Source organism: Falco cherrug, chromosome 4 (genome assembly GCF_023634085.1).
Source record: "Falco cherrug isolate bFalChe1 chromosome 4, bFalChe1.pri, whole genome shotgun sequence".
NCBI lineage: Eukaryota > Metazoa > Chordata > Aves > Falconiformes > Falconidae > Falco > Falco cherrug.
The window spans coordinates 78,365,830-78,388,370 of NC_073700.1; positions in this window are offsets into that span (position 1 = coordinate 78,365,830).

The window sequence follows — 22,541 nt, forward strand, 5'->3', positions numbered from 1 at the left end:
GATCTGGCACATTTGTCAAAAAGTAGTAAGTGGAAAGGAGAACTGCCGGTGCGCTGGGGCTGCTGTTAGCGAAACACCTTCTCAGCAAAACCTGGTGTCCAGGGGCAGCTGTTGGGAACCTAGACACGTCCTGGTCCTGGGGTCTGTGAAAGCCACAGGCTTGGGCTCTCCACTTACCTACAGTTACTGCTGTCATCAAAGAAAAGAAATCAGCCTCTGAAATTAGAGGTCAAGAAGGGATAAAAATAGGCAGAAATCTAATTTCCTCTAGTTTCCTTCTTTACATGCCATAAAGCAGACATCTGTTCCTCATGTGAGTGAAGTGGTCTTTGGAAGCAGTCGAGATTCTGAAAGTACTTTTGTAAGGCAAAGCAAAGCTGGGGTTGCAAGTGTCACAATGTGCCGTTCTGACAAGCTTTTGCTCGGTGACATGTCTCCAGAAAAGGGAGATAAAAGATGGAAAAGAACACAAAATCTTGTGTGAAATGCTTCATGTCCCCTTCACCTGTGGTGATCTAGAGATGTGTTTGTTCATTTTGATAAGCCTAGTAACTGAGTCCAGGTGCCTCACACGTTGAACCAAAGAGCTGGAGCTGAACAAATACTCCAAGCTGAAACTGTCATTTCTCATGAAGCCAGCTGACAAAGACCCATTCTCTTGTGTTGATCTGGGAGTCTTCTAGCACGCCCTGTTGGAAGCCTGCTGTTTGACTTCTTGTTGAAATATCTTTATTGTCTTATCTTTTCAAAATGCAGCCTTTTGTTCTCTCATGGGATGCTATCTGTCAATCATCCAAACTCCATGCTGCTTTGGTAATTAGCTGGTTTTTAATGAGAGGCCAAGATATAAAAAGGTGAACCCTGCTGTTAACTGGAAAATGAAAGCTAAAGTGGAATTACACATGAGAGCTGGAGATCCAGCTCTCAGCTGCCCATGATGAGTCCAGCTTCAGTGCTAACAGATATTTTCAGCCTACATGACTGGAAAGCTGGTCCAAAGCTGGGGTGGAAAGAATGAGCGGAACTACATGGGAACTAATTTTTTCCCTGGGTTAAAGAGCACTATAGACCATCATTCAGATGTTCTCTGGTAAGATTTAGAAGATGTAAATGACTTTGTAGAATTCATCCTTTGGCTGTCTAACATGAAAATAGTCTTCTGTCTCTGACTACTCTGTCACTGACATCTTTCTCCTGTGCCTCAGGATGTTTAATCCTGTTGGAGCCTAGGCATCAGAATTGCAACATGATATCTGGCATCTGCCCTGTCAGGCTTAACTTTGGTCAAAACAAAGGAGGATCTTCATACCAAGGAGGTAAATGGGATTGGTCCTGTTGAGTGAATCGCAGTCAAACACTTTGATCTAAGCCTTAGGCTTCCAATCACACATTTAGCTGTATCATTGAGAAATTGATGTCTCTAGATCCACAGGAGTTTGGGGGTTAGTTTCTTGTGCCAATAGAGTTTATTGAATTTCAAGGGCTAAATTTAGTCTTGGCCCAAATGGACATAATTCAAGTTACTTCAAAGAATGAAGGAAGAACATTTCATGTAAAATAAGTTTTTTAGCTGGCAGAAGAGAATTGGGATGTATCACTCCTTGTTCTTATACCATGTAGTATTCAGAACATTTTCATTTATCACTATTTCAGATTGTCAAGTATGCTGGAGGCGAGGCAAAAAAGGTGAGCTTGATGATAAATTATATTGTCTAATTCACTCATATATTATTTGTGCATCTACAGAAGCATTTGAATATATTTATTATGATCATTAGTTACAAGTATTAATACAAAACATCATGATAAACTATACATTTATTCTGACCCTACCAGCCACGTTCAGATGGAGAAGGAAGCCTTCCCCTGTAAAGTCCTCCAGGATCAATCAATTGCTTGAATATCAGTCCACCCACCTGGAATCAAATCTGGGAGATGCAACTAATTTGCAGATGGCAATTCAGGGTGAGAGTCATGGCCTTTTCCATTACTTTTGTGGTATGTAATGAGAACATCAAGACTGAGACACTGTGGGCTCTGTAGGTTCCTCCTGTCTGGTTCTCTCTTTCTTAGGGCAGTGTGAAAAGTCCTTTCACTATCACATAGCACATTTCTAGTGCATGTGTTTTTTTGAAGTGGAGGAAATCCCATTGTTAAATCCTTGGACTGCAGTGCATTCATTGTGGAAACTATCTTTCCCCCTTACAGCAGAATTGTCTCCTGTAAAAGCCAATTAAAGCCCCTGAAGAAGATTCTTTTATTTGCAGAGCACAGCTGCTTCTCACAGTAGTCCCATTGTGGAACTGTTCCTGCAGCAGCTAATCCTGAAGAAATGGAAGGTGTACACTGGCTATCCCTCTGCTCTGCTCCGCTCTGCTCTGCTCTACTCCAATGCTGCCCTGCTCTGCTCAGTGCTACTCTACTCTTTACCCCTTTGATGTACTTTAGTTATCCCCTTTAATCTGAACACATTCTCAGCTTGAAACACGTACCAGATATACTCCTCTCTTTGTTTTTTCTCTTTTTTTTCATCGTTTACCCTGTGTGTGTGAATCTAAGATGGAGAACAGTAACAAAGCATTTTCTGATTATACATATATAAGCTTTATTTCTCACCATTGGAAAGAAAGTGAAAATTTGCAAATGTATTTGCAGGCAATCTGTCAGTCTGGCTGATTCATAGCCAGCAGGCAAGGGTTAGTACGATCCTTTCTACAGACCTTGTAAGTCTTTGGGAGAGTACATTGTAAAGCACCTGAGTTGTCAAGACAAGAACAGCCTCCATTCCTGCTTTTTGATAATCTCAGATGAATATGGGATGCAGAGGAAGGAATAGAGTGTTGTATACCATGCAAAGCTTCTCTTTCTACAGAAACAATAATTGAATAACTGGGCCATTGTCTGCAATGGGTTTTAGTTACAAAGAGCTGTCAGTGTGTGGGGAATACCCCTGTGTGGCTGCACTGCTTTCATTTACAAGAGATGTATTACAAAGATTCAGCAAATGCTTTTTTGCTCGCCTAAAATTTTTGAAATTTCCTTGAAATGAGTAAATTCAGAAAAGTAATATGATTCCACTCTGTGGGCTTGGTCAATTCTGATACTTTAACAAGCTGAAGCCCTGTTTTACAATTACTGTTGATCAGAGATTATAAGTCTGGGCCTACATTTTAATCACTAAAAAAAATTCAAAAGCACACATATTTTACGCTAACTTCTGTATGACTGATATTTATATAGGACTTGTCTTTGTAGCTGGAAAATGTCAAGGATACCAAATAGCTTCAGTAGTGAGTATTTGTTGAAGGAGACCAACAGGGCTTGCTGCACTGAAGGTGGTTGTCTTTACAACTTGCACCATTTGGAGATAGCTTCTGTCTAAAACAAATTTTAATTAGTATATCCTTTAAAATGAATGTTGCTATGCTTTAGTCTTTATGAAAGTTCCTTGATGTTACTCTTCAGAACATATCAAAAATAGCAAATCCAGTATAAAAGAAAATTGTTTGTCAGTACTTTCTTAAATGTATGATGTTGACTGCAAACTGCAGCTGGACAATTCATGACCAACCCATCAAATATACTACATTTATGAACACATCTCCTTGGATTTGACTGTAATTGAAGAAAATATACACTTCAGTCATTGCCTAACTTTAAGTATATATAAAAACCCCTCCAACCCCAAATCAACAAATCTTTTGCTTTGACTGGATAGCACACCTACAGGTACGTTATTGGATTTTCTCTGTGAGGATTATTTAGCCCAGTTTCTGGTGTAACAAGTTGTGTTGCAAGTCCAAAACTAGGGATGGGTAGAAATCCGATCATTCATTTTGTAATGATCCCACTATTTGGAGTATTTCCATTTCAAAAAGCAATTAAGAAAAGAAATATTCCTCAGTGAAATGAAGTGCTGAAGAAACATAGCAGAGGCTAAGCTAAATCCTTCCCTTGAAAGGATGAAAATAATTAATTCCAACTTTGATTTATATCATGCACTGCCAAATAATAGAATCTGAAGGTATAAAAGTGGCCTGTTGTTTTAAACAAAACATTTTACTTTTTTAGAATGTTCCATTTCTTTACATTCCTGGAGTGAATTTTTGCAAAAATCAGCCTGTTTATGCTCAAATTATTATCTTCCAGCAGAAGTTATTTTTCCAGTAGAAAACCTAAATTTTAGTCAGTTCGTTAAAAGTTATGTTCCAACGACTATAGTCTAGAAGAAAAAGCCTTTATGTAAAAATCTCATTCATTAAATATTTACCATATCATTTAACAAGCTGGTGCATTGCTTTTCTGTCCTTTGCTGTGATAAGTAATATACCTTGTTTCTCTTATTATTTTATCTATGTTTGATTTCTCAAAGTTTTTGTTTTAAGTTGAGTTTTCTTGCAGAATGCTAGAAAGAAACAGACAGTCAAACTGGTGGTAATATTTGTATAATTGTCTTGTTGATGCTGTTATTACTGGTGTATTTCCCATATTATTATTTTTATTATTAATAATGTTAATAATAACAATAACCATAGCAACAACAATGAAATGTATCTGGACATTTAGCCAATTCAATCTACTTCATATATACTGATTTTTAAGTATTAATGAGATGAACAAAAGAAGCATTTAGAAGACCACCTGTTTTTTCCAAATCTTATCCAGACCTCTTGAGTCATCAAAATGGGTCCGGAAATATTATCAGAATATACTCCCTAGTGCAATTTGCGATCAATCCTGAATGTAGCGTCACGAGTAAATTAGGAACTTTTGTATGATAGCATAGCACTTCTGTTTCTGAGAATGCTGAGGGAGATAGCAAAGCATTTAGTAGTTAATGTTTTGGATATCTATAATGTCCGTATTTTAATAAAAGACTTGGGCAAAAATGGTTCTTATATTACCAGTATTCCATTTCTCTGATGACAGCTAATTTGTAACAACTGATCATTATGGTTAATTTTATTAAAAACACTTTAAAACTGCAAGCTTTTCATAGGTAATTAAGAAAAGAAATAATGTCTAGGAAAACCTGTTTGGTACGTTGGTTCAAATTTGATTTTTGAAATACTTTCCTTCATTTTTCTCAATTTTTCCAAAAGAAATGTGGAAAGTCCAAATGCATAAGAAACAGCCCTGTTTTTCAGTTTTCAGTTTTCTGCTTTGTAAGAAAAAAAAATAATTTCAAAGATAAACTATACATATCCAGAGACAAACAAGTAAATACAACCAGGTATCTTACAAAGCAGTATGGAAATATTCATTACAGCAGACCAGCACTGGAACACAGACTCCTACAAGGAAAAATATTCACAAGAATCCTGCTATATTTGTTTGCCAGAATGAGAAATACACCCCATACTTTAGTTTAATTGGTCTCAGAACGTGCATTCTCAGTTGAGAAACTCAAAATAATGTAGACTTGATTTAAGAATTAATAAACCTGTGTGCAATGAGGAAAAAATTAAAGTCTTTCATCAATAACAATGGAAGTTAATGAATCAAGCCTAGCTTTGGTGCATCTAAGGTCTCTGTTATCATTCGGAGAAATAATCTGTTATAGACCTACACCTTCACTACATTTGGCTTTTCATTCTGTAAAACCATCTCATTTTTTCAGGCACCCTGCACAGACTTAGGGGAAGCTGTGCCATTGCATCTGTTTTTCAAGAGCTTAATGATTAAAAAAAAAGAAAAAAGAAAAAAGAAAAAAAGAAAAAAGAAAAAAAAAAAAGAAAAAAAAAAAAGAAAAAAGGAAAAATTCTGCTTTTAGCATTCAACACAGAAAGACTGTGGACAGGCAAAACCCAATAGTCATTTGATGAAGTAATGGTCATCATTGTTCTGGGTTCCTAGTTCAGATAATGAAATGCAGCGGAGGTGATCATGTCCCCTTGCTGAGTCACTGTCCAACCTTGCCTGGAGCTGAGACTCTTGCCTGTGAGCTCCATCTTAAATCACCAGGCAGGAACAAGCTGAGCTATTTTTAAGGCTGTGTGTGCTGCAGGACAGGTTTTGGGAATCATCAAGGGTCTGCAATGCACTATGTCAGGACAGTAGGCATAGGTATCTCTTGCCTGAGCGTTAGAAGGTTTGCAAACTTCTTTTAGCTACTCATGAAGACAGCCTTTTGCATGAAAGGCTGAAGTCTTGTGTCTTTTCAGGGACTAATGATCTAATGAAACTTTTTGCAGTAATAAGGTTGTTCATCTGTAGATGGGCTGGTGGGAAACTTGCCATGCATTTATTGCTGTGGCTTAGTGTAAGCATGTAACGGTAAAAATGTTCAAAGGGTGTTCACGCTATCTCTGCTGCTCTCTAGGACGCGTACAATCCCAGCTGTCATCCAGCTATGCTGGCACCATTCCCAGAAGAGGTGGTTGGGGAAACTCCTAGCAGAAAGTGAGTCAAGGACAGGGATTTTCCGACAACTGAGAAGCAGGGACTGATAACCTCTTGAGCAGTTTTGTGACATCTCTCAATAGTTATTTGCTAGATTTTAACTGTTAACTCACAGCATTGATCTGGAGATAATGTACTTAAATCTTGGAAAGTCAATGTCTTGAGACAACAAATAGAAAAAAGGCTTTTCTCAGAACATCTGTGTTAAAGTTTTAATTTCTTAACACGTTAGAATTATGTAGGAAGTTTAACTTTCAGTAAAACACCAAAATCAAACAATTTCAGCATTGAAGAGATAAAGACAGAATCTGGAAGGATGTATGATACCAGCAATAGCAAGGGAGTTAATCTCCAAGTTAACATCTTCCTTCTTGTCCTCATTTATCTTCATTGCCTATGTCACCAGTATATTTAGCCCTTTGTGTAACACCCTGTTATCTCTATTATTGTGGTCTGACACATACCAGGAGAGTAATACAAGAGAGAAGAAAGTTCACAAGCCTTATGCCTGGTTCTTAACATTTTCCTTTTATCAGGGATGTTTAGGATACTTTAAACCACACACAGCATGTACCACTCCTTCCTCTGTGATTCAGCTCCTTCCTCCCCAGCTATGAGCTTCCCCAGTATGTGCAATCTATAACAACATTTTTCCTTCTTCAGACTTTCTTCAGCATCAGAAAGGCCTCACCATGACCATCTCCTCTCTTCACAGGCCCAGAAGAAGCTCGCAGTGACTTACAGGAAAGAAAGAGCAAGACAAAGGACATGCAGAGTCAGGCTGTGAAAGTGCAAGCAAATCAGAGGTCCTGCTCAAAGCTGCATCTCCTGAGCACCTTGACCCTCCTTTGGCACCAGAAACACAGCCTGCTGCCCTAAGGGCCTTTGGAAATTACTTACCCAGATAAAACACCTTGTCATGAAAAACTATGTCTAGTGGGAGACCACCCTTGGTCCTTGCTCTTTAAATGTGGTGATGTTGTCACAGCCTTTCCTCCTACTCTGTTTGAATCCCGCTCAGCTGAAGCAAAAAACAGACAGTGAGAAATGGCTGTCAGCTTTGGTGCTCAAAGCCATGCCACCTACCCACCTTCTACCCACTTTGTTGTGATTTATCACTCATTTTCCATCTAAGTCCAAATCTTCTATTTCTTTTCCCACAATTTCTACTTATCTGTGAGTTTGACTCTGTACTTTTGGAAAGTTTAACTCCTCAAAAGGCTTTATTTCAACTGTCAGAGCTTTTATTGAGAAATATAAATAAAAAGTTCCATAAGAGCACATTTTCACTTCTTTATAATGTGAGACAGAGCTGGAGTGAAACAGATCTCACCCACTGGAAGGCAGAGCCCACACACACATAATGACTCATTAAATCATCCATTGTACTTTCCTGAGAGAGTCGGTGGCCTTCCAACCACCCAAGCGCACATCCATCTCTCACCTGCTTGGTTGAGAGCTAAATGTCTCCTTTGTAGATTCACAGAGTAATTTGGGCTGGAAGGGACCCCAGAGGTCACCTGGGCCAACCCCTTGCTCTATGGCCCAAAGAGAGGCTTTTGCAGGGCAAGCAGCAGAGGATCATAAGGTCTTCTGAAGTAACAGTGGACCATCGGTGCCAACTGGTGTTCATATTCACCATGTGAGCAAGCTGCACTCTTGATATCGAATGGACGAGACGCAGAGGCAGTATCAAAGAAAATACATCAAGAAAGAACTACAGTGGGAAGCCAAATTGCAGGAAATAGCACTTTTCCTCTGTATCCAAATCCAAGTGTAAAATGCAACAAAACCAAGATCCTTCAAGCTGTCCTACCTCCTGGCCTGCTTGTTGCCAACTGCATTTTCATCTCTGTATGTGGCTGTTATCTACTCCCACCATCTCGGGGTCTTGTCCACAATAAAAAGTGCACAATTGTTGTGAAGAGTTTACTGACTTCATCGAGGGCTAAGTGCCTCATTAAGTCCCAGGATAAGACATTTCATTGGGCTGGAAAGGGCGAAAGCTGGTAGATTCAATATCAGCTGTTGCAAATTGGTACGGATCCAGCTGAGAATCTAACCCATAAGAGAAAACTGAACACACAGGCAGTGGAATGTTGCTTTGTTAGACTCAGCGCAGATGAAAAGACAGATTACAAAAAAAGGCAGACCAAGGGGACAAAAGGCCTTTAAAGCCAGATGCTTACTATAGAGCAAAACAAATATTTATTTAGATTGGGTGACATGGTTTTGCTCCAGCAATCAAATGAGCCACACACTTCACACCTTTAAACAGCCTGGACATTAATTGTCAGTACATGATTTGCCAGATCCAGTCATCATGCTGACACCTCTTTAATTTTCTTTTACAAGGCCACAATTAAACTCCCTGGCTTTCTGAGCTGGACAGCATTCAGGGGTCTTTCAAGAAGTACAGTGAAAGGCATAAGAAAATTGACTGAGTTCCTCATCCACATCCATGCTGTTCCTCCATGCCAGCTAATTTGAATGCAACTTTATGCAGTAGATAATGTCACTGACAACTACAGACAGACTGTCTGCTTTGTTCGAACTGTCATTTTAACACCAAGCAAAAATACAGCCTTCTTTCCCTGGCCTTTGGAGCTCATAGGGATGTTGTCTATGCAGCTGATACTCACAGAGACCATGTCAGTGTTTCAGCAGTTAAGCCATTTAGAGGAACAAAACAATGCTTCCACCCAAGTTGCATGGATTTCCTATATTTATACTGTACGGTAGATATTCCCATATAGTGCTGTGGACCCTTGCAGCAGCAGAGTCTGTGGGACAGATCCTTGCTGGTAAGCCCTTCCGCCACCATCCCAACACGATCAGTGGGGGATGTGTAAGAGCTTGCTGGCTGCAGTGAGTAGTACCCAGATAAGCTCAAAAGGCTTCTGGTTGACAGAAACTCCTTTGCTAACCCTCATGTGACTGCCTGCTCTGGAACCTATGGATCAACTTACCGTCTGGTAGCTCTGTTGATGCTGATGTGTACTTTTGCTTCCAGATTATCTATCTGGGATCCACAGATGCTTCTCCTGCTCATTTAACAGGCCGTCTGTCTTCCTGTTTCTTTTATTTAAAAAGTACAAGTGTTTTTTTAGACAGTATTTTAAGAGTGCAAACTCACAGCCAGGAGCAGGCTTGGCTTTTACAGAGAGATGTCAGGTGCGTAAGCAGTTAAACTGGCTGGCTGGAATACAATAATGGTGCATGGGGGAAATAATTTTTTAAAATCTTGTTTTCCAAAGTTGCTTACCAAAACATTTCAGCTTGCGTGAATTTTCCTCTCTTCCCCCAAGCCACTTGTTGGTTTTAAACTCTTTTCCTTTTTCTCTCCTACCAAGGCAAATGTGTGCAGAAGGGGCTGTGTCCCTCCATGACAGCTGGAGGGGGACCCTGGGAGGACCCCCACAACCCTTGATGCCTTTTGCTACCTCTGGCTTCCTGGCGCCTGCGTGGAGAAACAGAGGGGCAGGTCGGGGGGCAGAGCGTGGGTGGCAGCAGTAGTGCAGACCTTGGATGAACCCAGTGTCTCATTCCTGCTCTCTGTTACAAACAGCAAAGCAGGGAAAGACATGTGGGGACAGGGAGGAAAGCACAACCTAGTTTTTCCAAAGAGTTCTCCTTTGGCATTTATTTTTATTGAAAGATGAGGAACATTAATGGAAAACTCATTTAAAAAAAAACCACCCCCCCACAACCACTATATTTAAAAAGTGCTATGTTCTGACCAGTTCTCAAAGATGGATTATGTTAATTTGCGGCATTTTAAAACACATTAAAATAAATGAGAGATGTCTGAGTGGATTTTTATGATTTCTCATCCTTCTTCTGTGTGCTTTTGTGCTAACTCTGGCAATGCACTGAGTGTGGATAGGAAAAACATTACAACAGCTTTTGGAAAAGTCACGCTGCCCCATGGGAGTGAAGATCAGGAGAAGAAAGAAGAGAAGAAGGAAAGAAAGGAAATGCACAGATCAATTTACATTCAGAACCTGACCTGACACCCAATTAAAATGAAGCTGGGATGTTAAACAGGAATTATTCAGTCTTCTTTCAGGTATCCTGTGAAAACAGCACAGGACAGAAATGCTGGAAATAAGAAGAAAACTACCTGCAGGCTTTAAATATAGTGAAACATTTACAACAGCACATCACTGGTGAACACTGACACAGAAATGTTCTTGAAAAACAGCTGTCAGAGAAAATAATTTAGAAACCTGGAGTCACAGGTAGTGCCACGAAGCCTGAGCATTTGCAGAACTGGACAGTATAATCTGTACCTGAGAAAGTGAGGCATATTTGTACTGAACGTCTTGATAATTTCATGGGTGGATGCTTTTAGAGATATTTGTGCCCTTGTGGAAGACATTCATAACCCCAGCAGGCAAGGAATTTAACAAACACTGATAAAGGACCAAAGTTACTGGAGAAAGCGGACAAAACCAGGCTGTAGGAGGGGAGGGGAGAGGGAGGAAGGGACTGGGGAGAACAAATGGATGCTGTTTGCTGGGTGAGGATGAACAACCACCTCCTGGGCTTCCAGGGAGAGCCCTAGCACCCAAGCGAGAAAGGCAGCTGTGTGTGCCATGGCCACAGAAGGTAGAGACTGGGGTGCATGGATTTTCCCTGAGGATGGTGGGATTATGGCCAGGTGAAGAGCTCATGGGTGGAGGCACCTGTGTAGGGCTATGTCAGCACACCTTTTATCAGGAGCCATTAGCGGTGCTTTTAGTAAGTGCCTGAGAACAGCTGATAGAACAATTTTTCACATTTTAGCCACATGGGGGGGGATGGGGGGGGGGGAAGACAGAAAATGTGACTTTCCTACTCAGAAATTAAAACTTCCATGGAACTGACTTTTGGAGTAACATATGCACCGAAATTTTATGGGAACTGAAACTTTCATCGTCTGACACCAAGTCTCAAGCCACCTGCAGTTAGGTACTGCAGTAGAAATTAAAGACAGGTCATCACTTTGAAGTTCTCCAGTGACTGACACCACTGTCTTCACACACAGGCTGGCCTAGCCTGGTGTGAGCCATGCTCAAGGAGCAGTCTGTCTCTTCACTCCATGGCTAGGACTTCAGGAAACAGCTGCACTTTGCATGGACACCAGCTGAGTTGCTCTATCATTCCTTCAAAGACACATGGCTCTCCATCCTGCAAAGGGTGTGTGGCATTGCTGGATACTGCTGGCTGATGGGATTATCTTGCACCCTCCTGTCAGTAAGAAAGCTGTCAGCCTGGGGTGTGCTCAGCAAGACTGAGCGTTAGGACAAGTGGAAAAGTTCACTAAATGTGAGTCACGGTCTGTATGTGAAGTCAGTAGTGAGGACAAAATAAACACTGAGGAGATACCAAAGTTCACACTACACTGATGGTAGGCTGTTACCTTGTCACAGAGCTATCGGGGCAATGAGACATGAACCATTATGTTGGCGGATGAATGAGTGGCCTGTTGTTCAAGGGAAATACATCATTGCATCCACCTATGCTCAAAACGATGCTGCTAGCTGAAAACATGCCATGTCTAGGGTCTTGCACTACTCTTCCACAGCAGAGGGAGAAATCCTTGGGAAAGACAGGGCTTAGCTAAGGCGGTTCAAGGTTTAAATGTAATTACTAATGAAATAGCTGACTTTCTCATTGAAGTAATTAAACAAACCAAGTCAGAAACTAGGGAAGATGCCTCCTTTGATCCTGAGTCAGCTTTGCATCTGAAGTCTGCTGGTTGCTGGATAGTGGGTTCCCAAGAGTACAGAGCCTTAGGACTTCCCAAATAAAGCCTCATGTAAACTGCAGCATGATTTTCAGAAAAATACCTAATTTTGGCTAAAGAAATTACCAGTGGATTGCTACTCCCCTAGGAAATCACTGCAAAGGTGAGTTGCCCTCACTGATAAAAAATGCATTTAGTCTCACTCCTGCTCCTTGCTGGCAGCTTCTACATCTTTGTTGGCTGTTTTGAAACATGGAGAAAAATGGTTTCCTTAGCCATGCCACAGAAAGTGTAAATAAGACCACTTTCAGTCTTGTAATTTTTACTGTGCCTTTTCTCCTCTTTCTATCCTATTTATTAGTATGTTTCTTAAAAAGGGGGTACTGAAAGTAATACAGCCTCAGTGCTTATTTTCCACAATCAGTTTTGCAGAACATCTTTTTCTTGGGCAGCTACTGGGAGATATGATTGCTTTCGGTTCCTTAACTGTTTGATGTATATTAGAGGATACAATATGATGCCTTTTTGATTCTGCTTCTTCATTTGAAATTTCCTCACACTCAGAAGGGTTATCTGTATGTCAAGAAGTTTCTGTTCTGCTTTCTTATTCCATTATAAACAATATTTGGTATTTACCTGAACTGACTGATCTTTTATTTAATTTTATTTTTTCATGGTTTTCTTACAAACACTCTCCTTTGAAGACAAGTATTTACCTTTGAAGAAAAATATTTACCTTTTGCATGTCAGTGTTTGTAACATATCAAATGAAGGGATAATCATTTGGGGGTCATATATCAGGACCTTTGTCACACAGAAGAACAGACTGGAATTGATTTTCTATTTTTACTGCTAGAAAACATTGATTTTTAACTAGTATTTCATTCACAGATTTAGGGTTTTTTTTTCCCTGCAATAAAAGGCCTAAGTAAATAAAAGCCAAAGCTCCTGAGAAAGCCTGTTCACAAGGGAGCCTCATCTCCCCTGCAGAAGCTGCCCTGTTCCACCCCCAGCCCCATGGGGCGCTGAGGGCTGCTGTCAGTTCAGAATCGTATTTTATTAGTTCCACCAGGGCAAAATATCCTGAAATGATAAAAAGAATGGTGCTACACTATACTGAAGGAAACAGGAGGGGAAAAAAAGCACAGGAATTGTGTTAGCAAGCATTACAGAATTTGAAGATGAATTCTGACTTATGGATAAAATCATTACAATTTCTCTTATGAAAAGCTCACACTACAAAGTAGGAAAAGTATATTAAATTCTAGAAAAATTGTAGAGGAATGAAGCTGGGTTTATTAACATTGATAATATACAGCTGTGGGCTGGCTTCAGGGGCGGTGGGTTGGCTGATGTGGATAAGGTGCAGCTGGGGCTGGTTCCTGCTAAGTAGTTAAATAGCTCTAAGGGTATGGGAGAGACCCAGAAGAAGCAGAGGGAGGAGGGAGAGTGCCCTGGATGTAGGTGAGACAAGGAGAAGGATGCAGCAGAGGCAAGAAGCAGGGTGGACTGATCTGAAGAGGATGGAGAAACAGCATGGACAGTAGATGAACTGTTGAAACCTTGTGTGGGATTGGTGGCTGTGCCGGGGCAAGGTGTGGGAGCTACTTATTGAAGTTAACCTGGTATGGGGTGATAAAAGCCTTGTTGCAGCTGGCTAGTTTTGAGAATGCTGTGACAACAAAACATATAGCATTAAGATAAGGAGAGAAATTTCAATTTTAAATAGTAGATAAAATTGAATTTCAATTTTATCTACTATTTAGTGCAGTCAGTTGCACAACATGACATTTAGGTTCTGATTCTTAATATTGCTGGGTTTCTGCTTAAATTAAATTCGGACATAGCAGTTCAGAAAGCAACACTGTCAAAATAATTAAATAAGGGAAGCAGGAATGCAATTTGGTTTTTTTCCTCCAGATTGACTATGGGTCTGTTGTTCTCCCCAACAAGCGTGACTGGGAAGGTTCCCCTGAGTTGTGCTCCCACTGACTGGATATCCCAGGTGTGAGAGCTCCTTGCCACACTGTTTGTCCACTTCAGTTACAAGGAAGGTTCTTTCCATGCTTGGCCCAACAGATGAAAAATAAGTGGTAATAGAATGTTAGGGAAATCTTTTTAGCATCTGGTTTTCCTCCTTCTTAAAATTGTTTTTATTTCTAGGTTCCCGTTCATTTCATAACATTAGGTATCATGCAGTTAGAACTTTCTGGGGAATGTTTGTGTTTGTGAGCAATTATTTTACATTTGATTTCCAATATTGCTTCAGCAGGGAGGCCATACAAATCCTTGTACCTATAGAAGATCCAATATTATCTTAATTATATGTTACAGATAAATTTTAAGTGGCATAACTCAAAACAAAAGTTCAGAATTTGCTGTTTGTTAGTTAAATAAAACGTGTGTTTGTTCCTTTTTCCTAATGTCTTACTGTAATAAGATTTGGTCTGGCAAAATACATGATATGTTTTATCAGGACAGGCCTCACATTTAAAATTGAGCTTACGCTGGCTTGCTTTGTTGGCTCTGAATCATATTAAAGTAAGCCCAAAATAGTATTGTACTGTTTTATCCATCTTTCCTCTATGCTTAACATGATTATTATAGCCATATATTTTTCATATTAAGAAATTACAATTCAGGACCAAAGTTATATCCTCTGCCTTGAGGACTGCAAAGTCATTTCAAGTTTCAAACTGCAGTTCCCACTTTATGATAGAAAAAATCTGATCACGTATTCTAGGCAAAAAAAAAAAAAGCCATGCTAACTGTTCTGTTTCTTCAAAACACTTTTTACTAAGGTAGAAGTTACAGAATATAATCCTGCAGGAGACAGGGCATTTAGATAAGTAACAGCTGGAGCATCATTTTGTGTATCTGTACCAATTTTTTCCTTTAAACAGCTGCAGTTACAGATATTTCTATTCTTTCTCTGGGAAAGATATTCTGGAGTGTTGAGGAAATTGTTCTTTCTTGCCAGCCTGTATGGTCATTTGATTAATTTAGCACCTGTTCTGCCTTCCCGAGGTGCTGGTGCCAGCGTGCTGCCATGGTGGTGGCTCTAAGCAGGGCTTGCCTGCTCAGCACGGGCTGTGCTCACCTTGCTGGCCCAGAGAGCTCACACCCATCAAGGGGACTTAAGCAACTGGGACTTCTGAGCCCCTTGGGCACTTTGGATGTTTTCCTGCAGGTCTCTCTGTGACAGGAGTTGGAGACAGATTGGTCTGTGAACAGCGAACTCAATGCATTTCTGTGGCGGTGATGTACTGCCTGTGTGGAGCGAATGTATTCAGTGCATAGAGATCTCCATCTAATTGGATCTGGTTTTCCAGAACATCAGTTTCTTTATTGATCTTTGTAGTCCTCATTGTCATAACATGTTAACATCACATTTTAGTGCATATTAGCAATCAAATTTCCTGTACAAATAATCAGAACCCATTCACCCTTCCACTGCTGGGGAAGGCAGTACCATCCTCCTCTGATTACATTTTCCTGATGGAAATGCAGAGACACTCATTCTAAGGAAAATGTGATCTGACTCACCATGGGGTTTTGCCGTGGATCTGTACAGCTTTCAGTTGGAGAACACTGTTGATTAATTTTTTTTTTCTGATAAGACACAAAACCTGCTCCACTTTTACTCTCACAGGTTTTACTAAAAGAAAAGAAGTCACTTCAAGCAAATTGAAGAGTGGGTTTGTTTTGAAATCTTTCATGTAAGGTGTTGCTGAGTGGCTCAGATAGCACCACCTAGCCTTCTGGTCCCTTTAGAAGCTAGATCCTGCATGTGGCATGGCAGGTAGGACTGATGCAGACCAGGCAAGAAAGCTCCCTACGCTATACATGGGTGTTATACACTGTTGCCATCACTTATAGTCTGCTGTGCTCTGTATCGCATCTAACAGGAGAGACAAAATTGCTGCAGTGATGCTCCATTTAGTTTCATCCAAGGCATGTGTTCACATTTAAAGCAACAACACACTGAAATACGCTGTCTTTGGGCATATCTCTCATCAGCCATTTGTGGTTGTTTCAGAGGGCTCAATACGTTGCAGAACCAAGTCCTAAAGCATTAATACTTCATACAAGAAAAAAGTTAAATTCCAAGAACCCATTTCTGCAGAAGTGAGATCTAGAGGTATTATCCCTCTGTTTCATTCTTGTTTCTGATGCCCGGAAAGCCTACTGTCACCATCAAGGAAACGGAAAAAATATCCAAATTTCCTTGTAGTTCACAACCTTTAAACAGTGATAGACATCTAAACCTACTGCTGAGAACTTTGAGTTCCCCAACAGATGTCAGTGAGAGGAGGCACTGGGAAAATATCATACACAGATGTTCAAATACTTTGCAAAAGGTAGTATAGAAAATCACTGCTCTACCTCAAACTTCATGTTGTAATGGCCACCAAATATAAAGGTTTTTTTGAACAGGATTTGCTCTGTGCTCATAGAAAAGCATCAGCATGAAAGGTATCCACAATGAGACATCTGAAATCTGTTGTCACTTTAGAAAATTTAGAATTAAATATTTATGTCCTTAAAGAAGGTTGCACTTAAAAAAAATTTGGATTAAATGCATCTTTTTACTGTATTTTTTGTTTTGTTTCTTTTTTTTCTTTTTTTTTTTGTGAGTTCTTTTTGCTTGTAACAGTGAATATGGGAAGATATGTTAGCTGTAAGATATCTCATATCAAAGATATTTGATACTTATTCAGGGAATAACAGCATTAGATTTATAATAAACTCAGTACACTGCATGGCTTAGCAAACAGACAGCAGACTTTTAGGAGCACAATAATTGCATGGATTGGAATTAATTTATTCATATAGAATTGAAAAATTTATTCATATAAAATTGAATAGAAGAATCCTTTATGAACACATCCTTTTTCTTCAGTCATGTGCCATTCTACCAGTGTTTTCTGTGAAATGTATTTGTTTTAGCAGCACCATTAAGCAACCTTTTGAAATGAATTCCAGCACTTGAAACAGCATAATACACTTGTCCAAAGGTAGGCTGTAGCCTTCCAGTAGGCTTAATTCCTGTTTGATTTCATCAAAAGTAATAAATACATCAAATAGTTGATAGGTTAGGTACCTTATACTGTTCACAGTTTTAATCTCAGAAATATTTGATTGAAATGTCTAATAATTTTGTATACATGCTTCAGGAAAGGCATAAATCACATGCTTGAAGTCCCTCTGTTTCATAGAGTTAAGCAAAACAAATGATGATAAACCCTACATTAACTAGGTAATAGTGATGTATCTTGCTATAGCAGTGCTTGCTCTCTCAAGATGTGTGGGAAAAGCCTGTAGAAGCTACCAGAGAAAAAACAAGAGGGTTTGGGCAAAGGATGCTGCAAGTCACCCCGCTGTGTACGTGTGTGTGACCAGAGCAACCTCACTGACTTGCAGGGGGCTGAGGCAATGCATGCCCCACTGGCTGAGCTGGAGTCCCAGTAGCCTTGGCACCGATCAGGCAAACACCCAGGAAAAGGCTCCAGCAGCAGCAGCTTCTCTGTGAGCTTTTCAGAAGGCAGGTTCCCCCCCACCCCAAGATAATAGAATAATCCATGCGGTAGGATTTTGGCTTCTGAAGTAGGGACCGATATTTGATATTAAGTGGCTCAGAATATAGATGGTGTTATATATTTTGATAGGATTCTGCACTATTTTCGGTCTAGAGAGACTTTTTTTCTTGACTCAAATATAAATGAATGACATAATATTGTTGGATTATAGCAATTTTAAGTTTGGTCAAACTTAAATGCATTTAAGGTGTTCACTGATAAAATGATAAATGTTTAAGTTTAGTCACTTTTTTCTTACATGGCAATTAATAATGGATATGTATAGTTCCTCCCTCTCCAAAGGATTAGTATTTTTTATGTGCTGGAAGATCTGCACTTTAGAACTGTTGATGTAATAGTTTCTAAAGTATAGCTTGACCCGTACAGCTGTAGCAAGTCAGATACGTCTTTCGAAAGAAGCTAACGGGTCTGATTCACAGTCACTGAGAAACATGCTGGGCAGGAGATCCACAGGTGTTGTGCAGAGCCAGGAGCTATGCAGAAATGTAAAACTCATCTTTTATATTATGCCGCAGTCTCAAAATACACTTTTTTACCTTCCTGTGCCCTGCAACAATTGTTTCCACACCGATCTTAGAGGGACAGGCTTAGATGGGAAAGTGGGCACTGGGCAAGGACTTTGGGAGATTTGGACTTAAATATACCTGTCATGGTTACAGCGGAGCAACATTGACGCAGCCAATCCAGCCAGCAAGCAGCAAGAATTACACCGAGGGAAATGTGCTGTAAGTACACATCGGCTGTGGGGGAAGGTTTCCATGTATGATGTCAAAAAGACCAATTTTTGGAGGAAGGGATTATTCTGTGCCCTCTGCCTAGTGACTCAAATACTTACTTCAAATGCACAGCAGAAGAACATATAACACATAAAACACAAACATAAGGATGGCAACTTAAATTTAATAAACTCCAGGTGCACTCAGAAGTTCAATGTTGATTAAAGCAATCCATGGGCCCTCTCAGCTCCTTTCCCTCTCCTAAGCGGGGGAAGGGAGCTGGCACTTGGCTTGTCTGCTTTTGCTTTGGGTTCTTAGCATCTCCCTTCTTGATTCCTGTATGTTTTGCCTAGAAAATTAAGGGAGAAGAAAAAACTGCTTCACATTCAGCTTAATCACAAAAAGGCCTATGATTCTATGATTTGAAAAGCGTTTTGCTGATGTAATGTCTCTATCATGGACGCAGACAGGGACTCTGCTATGTGGCAAGCATGTTGGTATCGAGACCTTGTTCTGTAGGAACTGGGAGGAAAACCTTCCCTTGAATCATACGTGTTCTCACAGAGGTGATCCTGGTGATTACTCCTGACCACAACTATTGGTAACATCCTGCAGTCTCCTAATCCCTTGTTAATGCAATTTAACTCCAGTCATTCTTACTCACACACGTGGTGTGCTTGTGAACAGATTGATAAGCACAACGATTTCACCTGGTGGATGGTCACTTTGTGGAAAGTAGTTTTCTGTCAAAAGGAAATAAATGATGTTCTTGGTGCCCAATAATAAGTAAAAGGTTAAAGAATCCTTGAAAACAAGGATTGCAGTAGTTAAATCACAGACAAAAACAAGTGAGAAATTAAACCCAATCATTTCTGCACCAGATGTGCTCTGCTTACAAACGTATCTACAAAACCAAATTTATCTGTCATTGGGCAAAAGTAGACTGCAAATTTGGCTTAGCGGGGCAGATTTGTGTCAGAGACTCATCTTTATAGGAAATAACAGAGACTCTTAAGTACAGATGTCAAAAAGACCAAAACCCATTTTCTTTCTTCTCCCTAAATCTTGCCCAGTTCAGCACATGCTCTGTGTCATCTGACACAGGAAAATCTGGGAAAACAGAGTGCAGGTCCCTGCCTTCCCGATCACCCCCGGCTGCACCTACTACATTTCTCCAGAGACGAGTCAGTCACACGTTAACTTGGTTAGTGGCCCAAGCAGCAGTGACAGTATGGAGATATACAGCAGAGCTGATGTTACACCGTCACTCGTTCACATGCACAGGCAGGCTGCATCTGCCATGCAGGCTGGGTGCAGCTGCACTGAGGGAAGGGACAGGGCTGTGTGATCCAGTACATAACGCCCTGGCAGGGAGTTAGCCTCACTTGCTTTAGACTCATCCTCTGCACGGATACCCAGTTTGGTCATAAAACCACTCTTTCAACAGTTTTGCTGCTCTAAAAATTTCCATAGCCACAGTCCACACAGGTAGGACCAGTCAGGCTCTCAAAACCTCCTCCCACATTTTCTAGCCATGCCTGTAACTGACACTGCATCCTACCTAACTATGAAGTGCTTTAAGTATAGTCAGCAAAGTTTCTAATGCAGATTGCTCAAGCAAGGGATCTCAGGACTGTGTGACCCGTCAGAGAAGCTGCCACCACACAGCGGCCAAATGACAATTCAGGTTTAATGTCTCCAGCCCTCCCTTTCTGCTGCAGCAATGGTACTGCCATCCACGGATACTGGGCTGACACTGGTGTGGCTGAGACCCTGAGTGAGTCTCCTTTCAGCCAGCTGTGCTCCGCACTCGAGGGGGATGTACATGAGCTCTTTGTGGACCTAAAAAAGCCTGGGAGAAAGATTTCATCACCTGGTAGGTCTGGAGCCACGGCACAACCTTTCCTCTTGACATGGCCACCAAGGGTACACCACTGGGTGACTCTGAGGTGTTTGTAAGGGGGTATTCGCAGTGCTGGAAAAGCTGCTGTATGCTTGCTCCGAAGGGGAGAAACTGGAGAAACCTGGGGGGAACTTAGAGGCAGACAACCACAGCCCCATCTCCAGAACAGCTGATAAAAAGAAAATCTCTGACTTCTGGTTTAGTGGTGCACTGGTATTTGGGCACAGTACAGAGTATAGATAAACCTTTTCATGAACAATGGCAAGGATGCAGGATTTGGGCTAACTTTAAACACATTTAAATTGTTTTTCTCCTCAGATGATAGCATCCTCTTCAGATATTTGCTGTGAGATGTCGTTACGGAAATGTGGTAGGTTCAGCTAGAAACACATTATTTGATTCTGTCAGAAAAGTTTTATATAGATTTCCTTAATTCCTATTCTGCCTCAGAATAAGTGTTGCTTTAAGAAACAAAGTTTTCTGTTAAAGTTGGGAGATGACACCTGGGTGAGTTGGACAGGGTATGAAGGATTACCACAGGACCAGAACTCTTGAAACACTTGTGTGCCAAAGCCATTGTTATCTTTGAAAAAGAATTAATCTCTTCCTAAATTCTGATACAAAAAATACTCAACCAAGTGCAAAGGCAGATAATGTTAGCTGCCCTGTAAAACCATTGAAATTAAGGCAAGAGCCATTGCTGTGTTTGACTTGCTGTCAAACCACAGGAGCAGAGCTAAATGCAGCCCCTCAGTATTTAAAAGGGAGGTGAGTGGAAAGATCCCACCAAAATCTTTGTATGAGGTGGGAGAGGTGGGATCTGATACCCTGAACTACCCCAGAAAGACGGACAGCAGTGGTGGAGGTCGGCTCATGGTGAGTGTGGCAGCACAAGCTGCATCATTGCTCCAGCTTTGCACCACCCCAGGACAGACAAATGCCGCTTCACTGGCGACCACACAGCTATGATTCCTTAGGCACCCTGGAGCTGATGACCTCTCCATTTTAGTGCTGAAGTTTTAATTGAGCACTGCTTGTCCTACGGGCCCAGGGCAGCTGGTGGAATGCAGCTGGCTTTGCCTTGGGGCAGGTGGGGGGCAGCAGGACCCCCTCCTGGCCCTGTGGCTCCATCACCTGCCAGCCCACCCAGACCTGCCTACAGGTGCCCACCCCAGGCACAGAAATGCATTTTCTATATTGAGAAATAAGTACAAGCACAAGAACTCATCATGTGTAGCAAAGTTCAGGAGTCTCAAGACTCTTAGATAAGTTCACTACCAGCAATCTTTTGTATTTTTTTAATGTGTGTGAAGTGTTGAATTGAAACACTGTCTTTTAAGCAGAATATATATAGCACCATTCATGTTTTATAATGCTTTTGCAATCAATGGAAACAATTCATAAAGCTGGAATTCTTATTTAGTATTTTTTTCCTGTAGCACAAAAAACAGGAAAACACATTTTTTTTATTCCAGTCCTAAACAAAGTTTGTAATCTCTGTTTCCAAGACTGGAAAGTCCATTTCATGGCTGTGTTTTCCTATCATTGCAACAGATCTGTACTGCCATTTTTTAGTACACGTCCCGTCTTTGATGTTCTACAACAATCTAAAGATATTTAAAGACAGAAAATAACATGAAGAGTACCCCTCATGAACGGCAACACTTTGGAGAAACTTCTGTATGTACCAATATAAATATCTGGTTAAGCCTGTTTAACTACTATTCTCATCTATTTTGCAGCATAAGTAGCTGACTGTCTGCTGAAATTATTGCAAGAAAACCCAGGAAAACCTCCGGAAAACCCCTCTAGAGCAATCTCACAGCTCCAGGAAAGCAATGACTTCTGTAACGTGTAGTGGGTTGACTCCAGCCAGCAGCTAAGCACCTGCAAGATGATCACCCATTTCCCCTTTCGTGGGACTGGGGAGAGAATCAGAAAAGCAAAACCAAGGAAAACTCATAGGTTGAGTTGAAGACAATTTAGTAAGTGAGGGGAAGAGAAAAAAACCCAACCAAGTGTTGCAAAGGCAATTAGCCTTACCTCTCACCAGCAGACAGCCCACCTCATCTCTGAGCAATGCCTCCTTTGGAAAGGCCAAACCCCCAGTTTCACTGCTGACCATGATGTGATATGGTATGCAAGATCCTTTACATGCTATGGAATACCCTTGTGGCCAGCTGGGGTCC